Source organism: Equus asinus, chromosome 12 (genome assembly GCF_041296235.1).
Source record: "Equus asinus isolate D_3611 breed Donkey chromosome 12, EquAss-T2T_v2, whole genome shotgun sequence".
NCBI classification, from domain to species: domain Eukaryota; kingdom Metazoa; phylum Chordata; class Mammalia; order Perissodactyla; family Equidae; genus Equus; species Equus asinus.
The window spans coordinates 2,916,055-2,930,741 of record NC_091801.1 but is presented as its reverse complement, the minus strand read 5'-3'; the positions used below and the strand labels follow the sequence as shown (position 1 = coordinate 2,930,741).

The following is a 14,687-nucleotide window of genomic DNA, read 5'->3' as shown; positions in this document are numbered from 1 at the left end:
CTGAACTCATGGCCGTCAGCATTGTAAGTCATGCCTGAATGAAGATTCTCTAACACAGGCATTTTCTCTGTGAGACCCGTCACAGCCTTTTTGCCCTTAGGAACACTTCAGACAGCACCTCAGTACCATGCTCAGGGGCCATTATAAACAGCAACATCACCAACAAAAAGCACAAAAATGTGAGAAATGCAACTCTAAATACACTGCAAAAAAGACACTGTGTTCACAGTACGAGAGCTCAAAGAAGAAGGCAGAGCATCAGCATGGTTGACTTCTGCTGGGAACTTGTGGATGACACAACTCAAATGTTTTCCCTCCCTGCACATACCTGTTACTGACCGTGAAAATGTCAGGAGTATTGATTTTGGGGTTACAAATAAATTTTAGTGAGTAGGTGAAGTCACAAATATGGAATCTGTGAATGATGAGCACTGCCTGTATGATATTCAGATGTGAGATGAGGCAGAAATGACATAATAATTGCTGCCACTTAAGCAGAAAACTTCAGGAGGCTATGCTGAAAGAATTGGATTCTTCTGGGAAACGACAATGAGAATCTGAGAGTCCCACTGGCCAGCAGGGAGGGACCACTGTGAAATCCCCAAAGAGTGCAAAGCTTGTTAGTCTCAAGACAATGCTACAGGTCCAGCACTAGCCACATTTGAGACTTCTCTGGGGAAATGAAGGCACTGCAATTAGACAAGACCAATTGGCGTTCCCATGTGGTCACCAGTTATCTAAGCGTCTCCCAGTCAACGTTTCTCAAAACTTTCCCACCAAAGTTCCTCTAATAGAAGAAGAGAGTCAAAAACGTGTTTTCAAGAGCCTGTCTTGGCAAGGTCCAATGTTGTATTTTATTCCATAAAATATCTGGGTTTGTTTTAACATAAAAGTATTCTGTATTATTTACCACCAGATAAACTGGCCTTTCATCAAGAGGGACCTCATGCCTTCTCAACCTCCTGGCACACATCACTGCCCGGGGGCTCCTTCAGTCAGCCTGCATGCTGGTCATCAAGATCAGTGGTTGACAAACTACTGCCCGTGAGCCAAGTCTGACCCATGACCTGTTTCTGGAAATACAAGTTCCATTGGAACACAGCCATGCCCATTTCTTTAGTATTGTTTGTGACTGCTTTCACACAGCAAAGGCAGAGTTGATAGTTGCAACAGAGGCTACAAGGCCCACAAAGACAAAGATATTTGCTATCTGGTTCATTAGGGAAAAAGTTTGCCCACCTCTGCTTTAAACTATTGTGTTGCTTTTTCTTAATAATTGATGTTATTACTTTTCCAGCTTTGTGTATAAAAGGGCCCTTTAGATGTTAAAAACCAGGCAAGCCTGAATTCGTTAGATCCAGCTGGTTATCAGCTCAGATATTGATTTCTATGGAGTGAGCCAGATCTTCAATTAGACAGACTCACGTAACTCAAGTGGAACCAAACAGGGACTGGACTGTGAACCAGCTTTACCAGCCTGAGCCAAGCCTCTCCCTCCCAACTGGGAGAGCCAAGGGTGTTTCATGTCATATAAACGCAAATGCTTCCTTGTGTAGGCGATTCTGTAATGGGTGGTGGACAGGAGGAAATTTAGTGTTTAGACTCCATAGTACTGATTAAAAGAAGGAATTTAAACACGAAGGGAGGAGAGGGCACACGGAAAAGGAAGAAGCATCCACGCGCAGGGCAATGGGAGGGGTTTGGCATCCTGCAGCCGAGAGCCCAGGCAGTCAAGAGTAGAAGTAGCTAGGGCAGAGTTCAAGCGAAGCTTTGAGAAAATGCTGAGCATTTAATCTGGGATAAATGTGACTGACAAATCCAAAGGACAGGCATTGCACTAAAAATAGCAGATAAGCCAAGAGAAAGGAAACACAGATTTGAAACAGAGCAAGAGGAAGGGCGACAGCAAAGCCAGAAAACATCTAGAAGTTTGTACCACAAAAAGAGGGAAACTAGTTTGTCTTCAATGGCTTTTGGGTGAGTGTTCAGAGTTTGGGCAACTTGAATCAGTTGGAAGAAATTGAAAGTGTTGACGATGGCCATCCACTCAATAAAAAGAGTTTTCAGAATGCTCCTGGATTTTTTTTCCCCGAGATTCAGGACAAGACTTAGAGAACCACACAGAAAGGATCTTGATTCCTCAGGGATTGGGAGGTGCATAGTCCCAGGAATTGGGGAGAGAAAAAGCAGCATGGAATTTGTAAGATAAGGCACATTTCTTGGAGCAAAGGTTGAAAACTTGCTCCAGGAAGGGCTTGGTTAAAGGAACATGGAGAGAGATTCAAACCTGGGGAAGTCTCAAAGATTTTTTTTCTTAAATTGGACAATATGGTGTCTGTAATTATATTATATGTGTAAAATCTGATTGGCTTTATATAGTATCTATGCCAAGAACTTTTACATCTGAGTAAATACACCAAATAGGTGTTCCTCCCTCCTGCACCCTGCAAATAAAGCGACAGGCAAGTTATCGCTGTTGAATACGCGCTGTTAACTAGAGGTACAGAAATACAAAAGGACAGGATTTCTTTTGCACAAGGAAACATGTCATTTCCCTTGCTTCCCACTGGCAGCCATGTTGATGGATGGAATCAGCCTCAGGATGAAGACGACCCAGAGGATAACTAAGTGGTGAGATTAAACAAAACAGTTCTTGCTGGCACGGTGGAGCCACTGGTATACTCTGTGCTGGACCTCCAATTATATAATAGACTACAGTTCTTTTTGGTTTAGGTCATTTTGAGTTGGAATTTCTATTGCTTCCAGCCAAAATCATACTGATATATACAGACATGTGCCGGGTTGCTGAGTGTCCAGATGCTGAGGCTGCCCTGGTGAATATGAGCTTGACAAGGGCTCATTGGGAGGGCAAACAAAAAAACCAGATGGTCTTGGTTGAATAATCTATGATGGCTATTAGACCCCAAAATTCGGATCATCTTGTTGATGCTACTCTTGATGGATTAATTTGAATTTAGGGAGGGGGATGGATTCTGTGGGAGCAATACACACAGTAGGAGTCAAGGTTCCTAAAGGTGAAGGGAGATACACATGGTAAAGATTGGGGGGACATTGGTGATAGGGGCACGTACTGGCAGGGGAGACCCAAGGGAAATGGAGGGGTGTTTCCACAAGGGAATTCCTTTGAAGGAAACTCAGAAGGAATATCCGAGAATGTGGATGGAATCCAGGAGAACATGGAATCAAAGAAGCCAAGAAAAGAATATTTAAAGGAGGCAATGGTCAAATGTGTCAAAAGGAGCCAAGAGATCAAGAAAGATGCGAACTGTCAACTCGCCACTGGCTTTGATAACAAAGAGGACTTAGGGTGAAGATGACCCAGAAATAACCAAGTGGTGAGCCTGAACGGGAATCAGAAAGAAAGCAGTTTCTGGTTAGAGAGAGGGTGGGTGTCAGAAGGGAGTGAGTTGAGCGGGGAAAGGAGGTAAAGAAGTGGAATCAGGGAGTAGGTTATTTTTTCAAGCAGCTTAGTGGGGAAGGAATAGAAAGATGTGGAAGGCTGTGTACATTTGGTGGTGGTGGAGAGAGACTTGAACGTTTCACAGGAAATTCTGTTGGGTGCTCCTGACTGAGACCCTCTAATATAGAGGAATGACTGAGTTCCTTTAGCCGTGACTGTAGGCCTGTATCATTCAAGCATTTGGAAGGGCCTGCTGTAAAAGGTCCACCCTGTGAGTCACACGCTGAATGATGGCGATTAAACAGATGGCTTAGGGTTTGCCAAACATATCGTCGATTTGTTGAGTTTGGTTGTAAACGTCATGGCTTTTCGTTCCTTGTGTAAGATTGTTGTTTTAAGTACCTTTTTCAGCTGGATGTGCTTGCTCCATGGCTTTAAATCTATTTCAGAGCTTATTTAGCAAAATTTTAAACACTTGTTCTTAATTATAAACGTTGTATATATAAGTGACGGGGAAATCCCTCTGGTTCCACTACACGGAGAGAAAACTTCTCTGAACATTTTGGTCTATTTCCTTTCAGTCTGCTTGCAGTTCACGTATTTATTAGCACCTCCCATGGGCCGGTACTTCACTAGGCCTGGGTGCTCTCAGGAGGATGAATAAATGTGAGGTTTAGACCCTTTCTCCGAGAGCTGACAATATATATTAAAAGAGAGCGCATAGAGAAGCGAGCAGTCGTTCAGCAAGGTGGACTATGGGTCAGGACCAAGACTGGGGTGAGGTGAGTGAGGCCACATCATGAAAGTCCTGGAACAAATTGTGTTTATTTAAAATTTTGATATTTTGTTCATTTGGATTTTTAGTACTAATTTTGATCCTTTAAAAAATATCCCATTAAAATATTCCATATCTTGATTACTGAGTTTTTGAGTGCCCTTAAATTTGTACCCAAGGTAAATGCCTCCCTTCTCACCCTGGTCCTGGCCTGGTGATGGGCTTTGGATTCAGACAGATGTTGGTTCTAACCCATCTCTCCCACCTACTAGAAGTGTGACTTGAGCAAGTCACCTGACCCCGTCAGCTCAGCAGTTTCATTAGTAGGGTGGAGATAGTCCACCTAAGTGAGCTAGTACAGGAAAAGTGCTTAGTTTAGGGATAGCAAATATTCAATAAATAGAATATTGTTCCAAAACAAAAGTGAGCAATCTAGATAATTACCTGACAATAGCGCTGTTCTAGAGAAATTTGAATCAAATCATATATGTGATTTTAAGATTTCTAACAGTCACTTTTAAAAAAGTGAAAAGCAAAAGGTGAAAATTTTAATAACATTACATAACTCAATATACCCAAAATATTATTACTTCAACATGAAATTAATATAAAAATTCTTAATGGGATATTCTACATTTTTTTAATGCTAAGTCTGGGAAGTTGCATCCATATTTTATACTTAGAGGATGCCTCGGTTTGGACAAGCCACATCTCAAGAGCTCAGTGCCACCCCACGCTGGCAGCTACCATATTGGACAGCACAGATACAGACATTCTCAGAAGATTGATGGAGGCGAGAGCCCTTGGGACAGAAATGGGGAAGAAGGAATGCATTTTCTAATGCTTTTCATAGGCGAACTTTGGAAAGAGCACAAGCTCCAATTCCAGGGCACTTCTACTGTCCTTGGAGTAGCTCTCATGTGGTCCTTGAAATATGAAAGGCTGTGAATGTTTGGCAACATGACTACAAAAAAATACTCATTAGGAAGAGTACATTGCTTCCTTTTCCATTTCTACCAGTTCATGAAACACTATTTGCTGCTTCTCTTATTCCCTCACTATTGCATTCTAAGAACATCTTAATATTACCTACAAGCACTGTGGCCATGGATTTGAAATACTTTGAGTTTTAAATTCGTCTGTTCCTCGCTCTGAAGGTTGATGAACATTTGAAAGCATATCACTTAGAGATTTTACAAGTATTTTGAAGTCTCAAAGAATTCAAATATAAAGGGAAAAAACCCCAACTAAACTAAAAATTGGCAAGGAATTATAATTTCAAGGAAAGTCTTGTTTAGAGCCAAATTCCTAAAAAGAGACACTGGGCGTGTGGTGGTATGTTTCTTACTAAAAAGACGAGAATCTGTGTTTCCTAAATTCACTTAATTCACTGTGTCAGGAAAAAAAAGAAAATATTCCCAAGGAATATGTGAAATATCCTTCAGTGGCGTATCATTAGGAACATATTTTAAGGCATTAACTCCAAGTCCCTTTGCTTCCTGGCCCCCTGGGCCCCCAGAGGGAGACTCACCTTCTTCATCATGCGCACGCCACCTTCTGTCAGCAACGAGTGCAGGCCAGGCGCTGCATTGCCAGCAAAAAAGCAGCCAGACTCATCAGGAACATGAAAGAAATTGTTGCTTTTTTTTGCACTCATAGTTTATTTGTGGCATTTAACATTTTGCTTCAACTCAAGATACGCTTTTGGAGGGCATGAACTGACTCATTCTGGAAATGGTGGGGATGAAATTTCCTTACCTAAAAAGCGCCTTCCCTGTGACCTACATATTTTTAAGGTAAATGCTGAATGATTCACGATGCACTAAGAAAAAGTCTTTCTTCCTCCAACTCCACCCTCCTGGATTGGAAATGAGCGTGCCAAAACTCACACAGAAATCATCTCTGGAGGTTTTCCAGGTTTGAGAATATGGGAAAGGAGGCCACTTAGGAGCCTGCAGCCTCAGCACTCTGTGTGTGCCTCACGTGAGCAGCTTCAGCCTCACCTGAGAGCTCTTTAGAAAAACAGAATCTCGAGCCCCACTCAGACCCAGCAGCTCAGGACCTTCATCTTAGTGAGATCCTCTAGATGATTCTCACACACATTAATGTTTGACAAACGCCGATTTATAGAGTACAATTGTCTCCATAGTTTTATTTAAATCATCGTTAAAGGACAGCATGATAAATTGCTTCATTACTATTACCATTCTTTGAGTTAAAATACAAAGTTTCCGTATTTAACCATTTAACTAACTTTAAGATGTCCCTTAAGATAATGTATAATACCATGCTGCTATTTAAAAGTGACTGTGACTTGAATATTAATTTAAAAAATACGTTTTTATGTAATCTACAAGTACCACTGTAATCTCTATGGGTTTTCACAGTGTGGACAGCTGTTCTCAGTACAACGCCTCTGTGGATAAGGCCCGAGATGGGTATTTTTTGAAGCTCTCCTGGGGAAGCTGATATGCAGCCAGGGCTAACAGCCACTGCTTTGTCTCCAGAATACCTGATCCACAGACCTCAAGGTCTTGGTGGGATTCAGAACCAATGTGACCAGGGTCTTCTTTTTAGATGATTTTAGTTCCCATCTGTTTAAAATATGCAGCTGCCCCGTGGACTGACCCAGATGAGGGTTTCTTTCCTGCCTTTTCTTACTCTCCTTGGTTTTCAAGTTCTCAGCCGTACTCTGCCCCGGCGTCACTCATTAATCATTTCCTTGCACACTTCTGGTCTCTTTCCAGCTTTCCAGAGTCTTTCTGGTCTCCAGGAGCCTGAAAATAGCATCCCAGATGTGTCTACCTCCGTTTTCCTCCCTCCCTTCTCTGTGACAGTCTTCAGAGACAGCCCAAAATAGCACTGCCCTTTTCTCGCTGGGACTTCAACATTCTCAGGCAGTTTTGCATTTTTAAAAGGAAAAAAAAAATCTGGACTAGCTAAATTAGATTTCCAACAACTGAGATCACTGATCAATTTTCTACAAAGCCACGGATGATATTTAAAGACTAGAGATGCTGGGGGGAAGGTAGCTGAGCTCAGAAGTCTGTGAGTTTCAGCCTGCGTCTGCCCTCCAGCCCTGGGTCAATGGCTGTGAGAAGCATCTCAGGGCTGGTCTTCATGCTTGAACGTGAAACAGATGAGGCCCCTATCCTGTTGCATTTACTTTAAACCCATTTAAAAATGCTTTTTGGATGAATAACATTAAAAATCCAAAGAATGATGGCTTTAACCAAACTAAGTTAATTCTATAAAACAAATAAGAATAAGTTAACATCTTATAAGCAATTCTGGTCAGTTACTTTTCTGCATAGTTTAGAAAACATGCGTATTTCACAGCTAGAGAACCCGTTTGGATTTGAGAATATAACTGTTAGAATAACCTACATATTATATCTCTATCTGCTTGGGGTGGGGACTGTTTTGATAAGCCCTTAGGGAGTTAAGACACTTCTTAAAGAAGGAACAGAAACTGCTGTTTTCTATTTGCCATCATATGTCTAGGAATCAAGAGTGCTGGATTCCAACTTCTATTTCAAATCCCTTTCGGTCTTCTTGCCTCCAGCCCAAGCATCCCCTCACTTTGTGTTCCGGTCTGAGACGTCTCTGCAGCCTGTAATCTGTTTGTCCACTTGATCAGCCTATGAGATTGGTCTTTAATAATTCATATCTGCATTGAGCCCTAAGACAGGAAGCCATTTCAAGCTGGCACAATGAGAAAACCAATTTAAAGATGGGAAGGATCATGGAATGATTGCCTTGGGTTTTCAGTTCGCTGTGAGGAGAATTGAAAGTTCAAGGTCCTGGATTCAGGCAACTTCTTCCACCAACGTTTTGGCCAGCCAAGGGACTCAAAATCAAGTAGGGCAGTATAATTCACCAGGAAGTGTACTTTTCAGGAAAGCACTTTAAAGATAAAGAGTAAAAGCAGTTTATGAGACCTTAATGACAATGTCATCATTCAAGGGCATGCTTAAAAGTTAAATTTTTACTAGAAAACTATGTAAATAAATATGAGATCCTTAAATGCTTTAAAGTGCAAATTATCAAGATTTAAAAAAAAAATTTAAGTTGATGTAGGAATTTATAGATGGTATGGTAATCTAAATTGTTTTTGGAAAAAAGGTGTTACATAAGTGAATAAATATAATTTTTTTTTGCAATTCTATATACTATCAAATAGGTTATGGAGAACTCAGGAAAGCGTTTCTAGAAGAGAAATTTTCCCCTCAAAAATCCTATGCATTTTAATAGATGGTGAGTTCTCCATTACATAGTCTGCCTTTCCTGTGGACCAGCAGAGGCCAAGTTGAAATCCTGAGCTGAATTCCTCATTGCCAACCCATATTCAACCCACTTCCAGCTGTCTTTTCTATCTCACCCAGCTGGGATGTGCCCAAGGGAAATAGCTTGGCTTCAATGCCAACCAAGACAAGTCTGCTGATGAAAACAACCAACAAACGATTGCCACAGGTACCCTCATTTCCCTTGATTAGGGCAATCACAGGGAAGAATCAAGGGGTTCGCTAACAATCATGGTGGGATTGGCTCCAGCGCCAATGACATGCGTTACTTTGAGTCTGGATACCCCTGCACCACCTGGCTGGCACACATGCGTGTGTGCGCGCACAAACACACACACACACACACACACGTGCCATGTGGTGGCTGGTAGGCGAGTTTGGGACTGCCCAGGTACAAGTTCCCTGTGCTGGTGCTCCTCCCACTACTGGCCCCGTGTGTACCCTCCCTAAGCATCAGGGGATGCATCCTGCCATCCCCTGGGCTACAGCCAGGCCAGAACCGGCCTCCAGTTGCCTCACTGGAAGTCTAGGAGCTTTCTGCCCAAAAGAAAAAGAGATTCTACTTCCAAATGGATTGTTTCATGTTCAGCCCTAGGTAGAGTGGCCTGTAAGGAATGACCGTTCTTCAGTCTTTCTGGAGTATTTTGTGCTTTCCTAGCTCCCTTTAGCCCTGTAGTTTGAAATGTAGGGAGCTTTTAAAAATCTACTTAGACACAGGCCTGAAATTTTAATTGAATTGGTCTAGGGTTGAGGCCCAGGCTAAGTGTCTTTGAAAAGCTCCCAGGGGATTTTAATGTGCAGCTAGAGCTTAGCTTGTAAAGGGCCCCCTCCAGCATTTCTGGGAATCCTGGAAGACATCACAAGCGTGCTCAGGATTAAGACTGCTCGGTCACCAGTGGGCTCTGTTCTTTTTTCCTTCCTCTTCTGGTTGTGTCCCCTTCTGTTGGGCACCTGTCTCTACAACCAGGCATGTCTGTCTCTGTCCAGACCAGCACCGCCTCCACAGCCTTGCTGCTCAGCCCAGGAAACACTACAGAGTCGACAAGGTATCATTTTCAGGATCAGGGCCGCTAGGCCTCAAAAGTAATAGTAATAAACACTTACTCCTCTTCCTATGTGCAGAACTGTTCTGGGCACTTTACATATATTACGTCATTTAATCCTCACAACAACCTTAGGAAGCAGGAGTATTGTTATCCCAACTCACAGATGAGGAGACTGAGGCCCAGAGAGCTCAGGTAATATGGTAGGCGAATCCTAAAGAGCAGCCCCCAAGATTCCCCCCTCAGGTTATTCAGTCGAACTCTGATATAGAGACCGCCCTGATGGATGCTACAGATGTACTCAAAGTTCCAAGTCAATTTCCCTCAAGATTCCGAGACAACCAGGTAGGTCTGATCCAATGGAGTGAGCTCTTAAAAGCAGAGAGTTTTCTCCAGTTGGCAGCAGAAGGGAAAGTCCGTGAGATTTTAAGCATGAGAGGGAGTCAACTTTCTATTGCTGGCTTTGAATGTGGAGGGGTGTGTGTGACAAAAAATGCAGGTGGGCTCTGAGAAAAGACGGTAGTCCGAGGTGGACAGCAATGAAATGAGAGCTCAGACATACAGCAGCAAGGCACAGGATTCTGCCAAAAACATGCACGAACTCGGAAGTGAATGCTTTCCCAGAGCCCACCTGACACCTTGACTTTAGCCCTGTGAGACCTCAGAGAGCAGAGAGCCAGGCACACCCTGCTGGGCTTCTGAGCTACAGAACCGTGAGCTAACAAACGGGCGTTGTGTTACGGCACTAAATGTATGGTAATTTGTTACACAGTAAGAGAAAACTAAGACTGGCAACTTGCCCAAAGTGAGTTAGACGGTAAGCAATAAAGCCAAGATTTAAACCCAAGAAATATGGGTCAACAGCTCTTTCAGATTACTTTAAATTCCCACTCTCAATGCATCCAAGATGCGTTGAATGATAAACACATACTGTGCCCTCCCACTTGCGACCTCTTGACTGAGGCTTTGTAATTAGGCCAAATGTGTTGATCTGACTGTCTTTTCCCTTCTGAAGAGGTCTCCCAGCAGGCTGCTGAACTCCCTAGGGAAAACCTTTGGTAGGTTAGCATCATGTTCCCCAGGATTGACCCACTTGGGCTTAGGTTGGGACATGACATTCTGTGCACACACACGCATAGTTCTCTTTGTTGAGAATATTTAGCGCTTAATGCCTAAGAGGGCCAAAGCTATTTATGACAGGACCCACTCATTGTCCATGCTTAGCCTGCATTTTGATATTCAGATATAGGATGCATTTCTTTGAACTCTCTAATACTTCACTGTGCCCATATCACTGAGATATTTACATTTCTTTCTTTCTCCTGGAACAGATACCAAGAATTCACTGGTCGGCGTGTAATAGCTTTTCTTTCCATAGCTCTAAAAGTTTTTGTTTACTGAATGGTAGTACCAGGTAGTACGCTAACTGCTTTGCAAATAATGTCTCATTTAATCCTACCAATAATTCTCTGATGTAGGCATCATTATTTCCATCTTACAGATGAGGCAACTGGAGTGCAGAATCACGAAGGAAGCATCTCTCCGAGGCACACAGCTGACAAGGAGGGGAGCTAGGGTTCTGCACCGGGCTCTCTGACTTCAAAGACCCTTGTTAAAATAAAATGCCTGCTACTTTACTCATCTTCAGAGCACCCCTGGAATCTCAGACCCACCCAAGCCTTAGACCCACAAGGCTTCAATATAGCTCAACTACATGGCTCAAAGCCCCTTACAAAGTCAATTTTCAGGCAAATTCAATATTAGCCTGCTGTGCGATGTATCGGATGCCTACACATCTGGTCGTATCATCAATGTGAAAACAACTTCACTCATCGATGCTGGCGTACATGTGGTCTCACTGACTTAAAGTTAATTCAAAATCCTGAGATTAAAAAATCTTTATGCAATGATCGCACCAATTAGTTCATTTACAACGTCACAATGATTCTTTGAGATGCCTTCTACAAATTTCTCGTGTTTTCTGGTACGGAAAATGTTTACTGTATGCATACGTAAGAGGTTTCTTGTCGTTATTAAGAAACTGTTTACGGACAGAGTTTCTGGATGCTACAGTAATTCAGGCAATAGCAATGACTGTTTCCTGATGTCCGTGAACCTGCCAATTAAGAAATTTTCAGATTAAAATCTAGTTCATTCCTTTATTTGCAAGGAAAATCTTGGTACATGAAGTGATCACATTTTTCTTTTTCACCGTAGCCTAAAGTTTGTGAATTTTTAACACAAAAATGAAGGGGAAATGAGTAGCCAGAATAGGGACATCATGGGTGGTTATCCCAAATGACAGTGGGTGGCTATCCTAGACCCTGGTGGTCATAAATCCTCTGTAGGAGGCTGGTCTGACCCGGCCTCAATTTTCCAGGTAACTCCCTTTTTGTTTTTCCTGTAGAGCCCTTTCTGGCCAATATAACGCCAAGATGATCCTATTATTGCAGAAATCATTGGTGCGGTGGTATCCAGCACGCCCTTGGCTGTGATCATCTGTCCACCAAAAGCCTTTGGACTTTAGAAAGTTGCAAAATACAAATGCTAGCCTCCCAAAGGCTGGGAGGACGTCTCATTCAGGATGTGCCCCGGCACCCATCACACAAAAGTGCTCGATGCAGTCAAGCATTACTTAAGGAAGCAATAAAGGAAGGAACGGCTTTTCATCCTCCAATGGAGCCCAGAGTCAATGAGCAGCCTTGGAAAGGGAATCACCAAAATATCCCTTTTTCAGTTTCTTTGGGAGATTGTTAATCAGGACTTTTGTCTTTAAGAAATCAAACAAGTATAAGCTTTCTCAAGGTGTGAAGTACAGGCATTAAACAATGTCAGATACCTCCCTTATCATATGAGAATGTGTATTTTACCGGGAGGTATCATCATTCATCCACTTATTCACAGATTCCACCAGGCCATGAGGAAGGCTATTGATTTCCTCCTGAAGTCCCAGTGCTCAGTAAATTTATCCCTTTGACACATGTTCGCTGAGTTCCAGGCACCGCGGTAAGCCAAATATTTACTCGGGTGAAGCTGCCAATGATCAAAACGTTGTTCATTTGTTTTCAGGGCCTGAAGCATGTTAATCATATAATACCTTTCACTCACGGAGCCAGTGCAAAACCTTGTCTAATCTAATCCTCAGAGGAACAGGGAGCCATTATGATACCTGTGCAGGGAGCGCACCTCACAGGAGCTCGATACGTCCGTGAAGGGATTATTATTAACCACGTTTGACAGACGAAGACATGGAGACTTGAAGAAGTGAACGATGTTCACAAGGTCAACATTCTAAGTGTAAGAACCCAGGTTCTCCACCTCTCATCCCTGGTTCAGTTTTGTTTTGTTTTTTAATTCAACACACTAATATCTTCACCGGTGACAAGTCATCACCTCAGAGGAGAGCTTGGTATTTTGGAAACACTCAAAATTCACTGAGAGCCAGTTATTACAAATAAGGTAGGCAACCTAACTGGATAACAGCAAGGAGTTTGTATTGTTTTCTTTTTAATAAAATTGAGGCATTGACAGTCAGATAATGAACCATATTTTCTTGGATGGCTTATGCAGTGGATCTGTGGATAATTCTGGGAAACTAGTTCCAAATTTTTGTGAACAGTGTCAGCTGCTCTAAAAAAGAGGCACATGTGTTTCTATAGGACTGCTTTTGGAGGAATGGGATGGTTTTTGTTTTTTTTTTTTGAGGAAGATTAGCCCTGAGCTAACATCTGCCGCCAATCCATCTCTTTTTGCTGAGGAAGACTGGCCCTGAGCTAACATCTGTGTCCATCTTCCTCTACTTTATATGTGGGACGCCTGCCACAGCATGGCTTGCCAAGTGGTGCCATGTCCACACCCGGGATCTGAACTGGTGAACCCCGGGCCACCACAGCGGAATGTGTGAACTTAACTGCTGCGCCACTGGGCCAGCCCCAGGAGTGGGATGTTTTTATAGGATGTAGAGGAGTTCACAATTACTTCCAGGAGTCTTGGTTCTGTGGTCCAGGCTGTGTCTTTCCTTGGGCATACACAGCACTAATTGCATTTGTTGTTTACTTGTAAGACAGACAATGGAGTATGGGAACTGAGGTTTAGTGACCACACAAGCAATAATAATTTATATAATAAATATATAAATATAAATAAAGTAAATATGTATTTTTAAAAATATATATACATATACATAAACCAACCAAACACAGCTTATAATCAAACAAATCTAGACGCAGTCAAGAACAGGGAATAAGGGTGGCAACTTATACCAAGAGAACTCTGCCCAGGCAATCCCTTTCGGGATTGTACCATACGCGCGGGAGTGAGGCAGCTTAGATGAGCCGTAGGTAATTCTAAATAGAAGCCTCTCCAGCTTCTTTAAAGACCTTAAAGCAAATGGAGTAAGCAGCTCAGGCAGAAACCCTTGGCTGTGGTTCCCTGTTAAGGGTCGCAGCCCCTCTGGCCTGTCTGTGATGAGGTCAAGGAGAGAACATTACATCAACAAAGCCGGGGGGGGGGGTTTGGGCGTACACATCTCTGTAGTGCTGGCTGATCAGGCTGAACCATTTCACCCTCCGGGGTAAACACAATATGCGGAGTGTGGTTGCAGAGCAGAGGAAAGCTCAGATTTACAGCCTTTTATCTCTTAATTTTAACTTTGATGCCTATGGCTGAAATCTGATGTACTCTCAAGGTTTCTTCCTCCCATAGCTATCAAATAACAGCAAGCAATCTACAACGCCTGGGCATTTTGCAGGAGGAAGGAAATATCTTCTGGAAATATCAAGAGTAACCTTCGACTCTCGGTGCGCTGGTGTTCACTTGTTTTTTCTCAGGTCGTACAGCAGGAAACTCTGTAAGGTGAGCCTACACATTGCAATGAGGTTGTTAGAGGTTACATGGAGAGCGGGCCGAGTGCCAGATAAATCCCTGGGCCAGGTTTTATCATCCGTGACCTGAGAAACTCAGCTAAGGAAACAAGCATTTCTAAACATCAGGGCTGCTGCTGAAGGAAATGTGTGAATAAAACCAAGCTAGATAAATAAACAGTAATGGCTATCACCTGGCAGAACAAAATTGGTAAAGCTGCGACCATTGGAACAAAGTTATTGAATGTTAGGCTGGAGCTAGCCAACCAACAATGGAGGCAT

At 42.8% G+C, this 14,687-nt stretch overlaps 2 long non-coding RNA genes across 6 annotated transcripts in view; one reads left to right on the top strand and one right to left on the bottom strand.

The window, feature by feature from the left end:
* LOC139039871 (uncharacterized) overlaps positions 1 to 14,687 on the bottom strand; it is a 112,098-nt gene that overhangs the window by 30,813 nt on the left and 66,598 nt on the right. The window lies entirely within an intron of this gene.
* Positions 1,823 to 14,685, top strand: LOC123290271 (uncharacterized). The gene is made up of 3 exons (XR_006534653.2): positions 1,823 to 1,977; positions 2,574 to 2,631; positions 11,045 to 14,685. It is a non-coding gene; the product is annotated as an uncharacterized lncRNA (long non-coding RNA).